The sequence below is a fragment of the Sinocyclocheilus anshuiensis genome, unplaced genomic scaffold (genome assembly GCF_001515605.1).
Source record: "Sinocyclocheilus anshuiensis isolate Anshui unplaced genomic scaffold, SAMN03320099.WGS_v1.1 scaffold72, whole genome shotgun sequence".
In the NCBI taxonomy this organism is placed as follows: domain Eukaryota; kingdom Metazoa; phylum Chordata; class Actinopteri; order Cypriniformes; family Cyprinidae; genus Sinocyclocheilus; species Sinocyclocheilus anshuiensis.
This window is the reverse complement of record NW_015554073.1, coordinates 888,132-892,356: the sequence shown is the minus strand read 5'-3', so window position 1 is coordinate 892,356 and position 4,225 is coordinate 888,132. Positions and strand designations below refer to the sequence as shown.

Here is a 4,225-nt window from a genome sequence, read left to right as displayed (position 1 = left end):
TTGAAGGTCCTGGGGGTGAGCGGATGATGGAGGGTCCCCGGGATGGTGGTCTTTTGGGCGGAGGTCGCATGAGTGGCGGATGGTCTGGAGGGGGCGGTGGAGGTGGAAGTGGACAGTTGGTGTGTGGCGGTGACCTTGGCTCCTCTGCTTTCACCCGGGTAAAGTTGATGCATCGCCCCTGTGGAAACAGGACAGATGGCGGGATCACTGTCAGTTCAAAGCTGAAACTACATTGCTATCAGTAGCTATAACTTCTGGGGATAAAACATAATCCATGCTCTTTATATATTTTGTATGGACAGGTTGTATTTTTAACCCCAGAGGTGACAAGTTCACTGCGAAATGCGTGGGATTCAAAAACAAAAGCTCAGTACAGCTGATCCTAGGCTGCGTTCTCTTGCTAGCTTTCGCTCAAAATGCCCAGGAGATGAACCCACAGCACTTCAGACATCCAGAAACTCAGCTGTCAACTGCAATTCTGTCCCTAAAATCATGGGGGTGGGGTTGAAGAGTTGGAGCGCTGCACTTAAGGAAGAATAGCTATTTGTGAAAACGGTGTTGGAACAAGGGGCTGGTCTCTGAGAAAAACGTACATTCTTCAAGATGAAGTGATTAATTGTTGTCAGCCAGGCTGATCGTTCAGGAGGAATCGTCAGAGAGGGTCCAGACTTTGGGACGGACTGACCAAAGCCATTCAAAACTCACTTCACGCTTCATTAGGTGCAAAAAATGAAAACTGTGGATGACTCAGGATCCACTACAACACCCACTTTTGTCAGGGCTTTATAAAAGTAATGTATTCATATGCAAGTGCTTGAATGAAGGCAAAGCTCTCAATCTTTTTCCGTCAAACAGTATACTTGGCTACAAAAAATAAAAAATGTAGAAATTTAAGTGATAAACAAACTGCTTGAACTTTTAAATAGCATTTCATTGCATAATTTCATAAAACAAACATTCAGGTTCAAAAGAAGTCTTGTTATTATTCTAGAATTATCCTGCTCACCATGGCTGTATTTATTTTATCAAAACTACAATTTAAATTTAAAATAAAAATTCTATTTTATTATATTTTCAAATGTATTTTATTCCTTTGATGGCAAAGCTGAATTTTCATCAGCCATTATTCAGTGTCACATGATCCTTCAGAAATCATTTTAATATGATGATTTTGTGCTCAAGAAACATGATCAATGTTGAAAATAGTTGTGATGCTTAATATTTTTGTGGAAACCATGATACATTTTTTTCAGGTTTCTTAACTGGAAAGTTCAACAGAACAGCATTTATTTTAAATAGAAATCTTTTGTAATATTTTAAATGTCTTTACTGTCACTTTTGATTAATTTAATGTGTTCTTGCTGAATAAGAGTATTAATTTCTTTAAAATAAATAAAATAAAACAAAACAAAATAAAATAAAATACAGCCCCCAAACCTTTGAATGGTAGTGTATATAATTTTAATACGGAGTATGATACTAATTTATTTAACAAAAATAGATAATAAATAAATAAATAAATGATGAACAGCCAAATATTAGCTAAACATGGTAGCCATGGCTAATCAGTCTCTAGAATCATCACAGCAATTGTTACTATCACCTTCAACAAAAAAGCACAGCGTGAACTAATATGTGTCCTACTCTGATCTTGCTGAACTCCATTTAAATTACTTTCACTCGAGTGGAAAGGAGAGCGGTTAAAAGGGGAGTCAGTCTCTGTCATGCTGTTTGAGCACTTATCAGACAAACAGATGGACGGTTTAAAGGCCACTAGCTAAATTGTCACAGGAGAGATTCCCTCCTTTTTGTTCGAGGGTCTGAAGGTACGAGAGGATATGACTTTTTATTGTGTAGTAATAAGGGTGGAGTCAATTCACTGAGTATGCAGGAGTGATCTGCATAAATATGAAACAGATGTAAAGAAAGGTCTACATGTAATGTGTCTGTTTTCTAATACTGTTGTCTGTAAACAGATTTAATGGTTGTTAAAACACCTGTATTTGTTGCAACTGTTCAATAGATCCTGATAGAAAGCACCACCTTGCTAGTGGCCCCCAGGTAATTGGAGTTCGAGACCCCTGATTTAAAGCCTGTAGAATCTTGTAGCCTGCTGGGGGCCATCCACAGTAGTTAAAACACCATATGGACAGATTTCTCTTCCCCACTCCCTCCACCCACATCTGCACAGTATTCATGAGTCTCCTTTCTCATTCAGCCCATATGCTCACCCTTGTGCAGGCCTGTTGCTGTGCTGCTCTCCAAATTGTCCTTTTCGCCGCACACGACTGGCAAAATGATGGCTTTGCCCCACAGCCAGACAGACGTGAATCAATCACCACCACCCCCCACCAACCTGACAATAGCCCATCACAATAAAACTCAGCTCCCCCTTAGCCCAATGGACCCCATGTCACGTTATGGGGCTCTCTGTTTAATAAGCTGTTAAATCAGACCACCAAGCGTCGGTTATGTGAGGGTTAGACTCGAGCACAGAGAGGGAAATCCCTGAGAACAATCAGAGGAGCATGTCATTCACCTTGACTCATAAATTATGTTTAAAAGCCACTTCCTTCTGTTAACCAGAGTCACAACTTTTACATCTCTGTGGGTCATTAGGAAAAACAAAAACAGTCTCTATTCCACAGAGTTTCTTTGTGTGAAATGTAGGTGGCACTCAGACGTGAGGGGGAAGATACTGAGCACTGGACGTGAAGCTTGTAAACTGGCCAAAGACTTTCAACAACAAGAGCTTCTTTCTTTACACAACACGTATAAGTCAGCAATAAAGCAAGGCTGTCACCTCTGCATCACAATGTGTGCACTGAGGCCTATGGGTAAAGGGTTTGACCCAGGACTCATCACATTACACATTAGCACAGGTCATACATGTTAATGTTTAACATTCATTTAAAATATAAGATGCCAATGTGATACTGTTCAGTTTACTTGAATTTATAATATAATAACACAAATATTTCTAAACTAATAAAATGTCCGGAGAGACAGAAGCTGCTGAAACCAACCAGATATAATAACCAGATTTGCACTTCCTGGAGAAAAATTGTGTTTAGTAGATGACAAAAGATTGCTGTTGATGTTTTATGTAAATATAGGTTTCAGGGTTTGGTTGCACACAAGTTAACCCATAGGAAAGAAAAATCTAAAGTGAGATCTCTTTAACGTCTCAAATGTTTCTCCTAGACAGAAATGAGGTTACTTTAAGATCGAATGGAGATTTTTGCTTGAGTCTCCTGCTTCTCAAACTGGTCTCCTGAGACAAAAACTCTTAACACTCTCACAATGGTCTCCTTTAAACTTTAAAAGAGATCTCAATAACATCACACACTGTGCTCAGATATTTCTCCTAGCCTAAAGACTCTGGTGGTCTCACAATTGTCTCCTTTGAAGCTTTAGAAGAGATCTCAACAACATCACACACTCTGCTTAGATTTTTCTCTTTAGCTAAATAATCTGGGGGTCTTATATTTGTCTCCTGTAAAGCTTTAGAAGAGATCTCAACAACTTTACAAAGTGTGCATCAAGTCAAGTATTTGAAAGGCACTAAATAAAAGGGGAAAATCATACATTTAGAGTTAAAGGCTATATTGAAAGAGAAATTATGCAGAAATAACTAGGTCCGTTTTTGACAAGACCAATAAAAAATAAAATAAAATAAAAAATATGCATGCAAATGGATATGCAAATAGATGTAAGAAAGCCGAAAAAATTGGAATCTAGGTTGCAAATAATGTGATGACATTATTGCTGTTGGTTACACTTCGAATGCAGAACATCCCATCTCCTATCAGTCTAAAATAAACAGTGTTGGGCAAGTTACTCTGAAAATGTAATAAAATTACTGATTACTCCTTTTAAAAGTAATCATGTTACTGTTCTGATTACTTTATTTCAAAAGTAATTAGTAATTAGTTACATTACTAGTTACGTTACTTGTTTTCTCCATGAAATTGATGAAATCCCAGCATACACGCTCCCGATAAATATTTGTTATTAAAGCATCAACATTCACAGAACACTGTTATTTTTAACTAAAGCAAGCGGCTGCTGCGTGCATGGTTTGGCATGGCAGAATGCCAGCAAAGAGCGCTGCATTTATAATCTCTAAAAGACATCTCAGTTCATCGCAATCTCACACATCTCTGTTATAACACAATAAATATATGCATAATGAATCGTTCATAATGTCTACAATTCGTGTGTT

General features: G+C 38.1%; 1 protein-coding gene across 1 annotated transcript in view; it reads right to left on the bottom strand.

Annotated features, from left to right (window-relative positions):
- The window catches only part of LOC107668779 (anthrax toxin receptor 1-like), a 25,385-nt gene that overhangs the window by 339 nt on the left and 20,821 nt on the right, over positions 1-4,225 (bottom strand). The window lies entirely within an intron of this gene.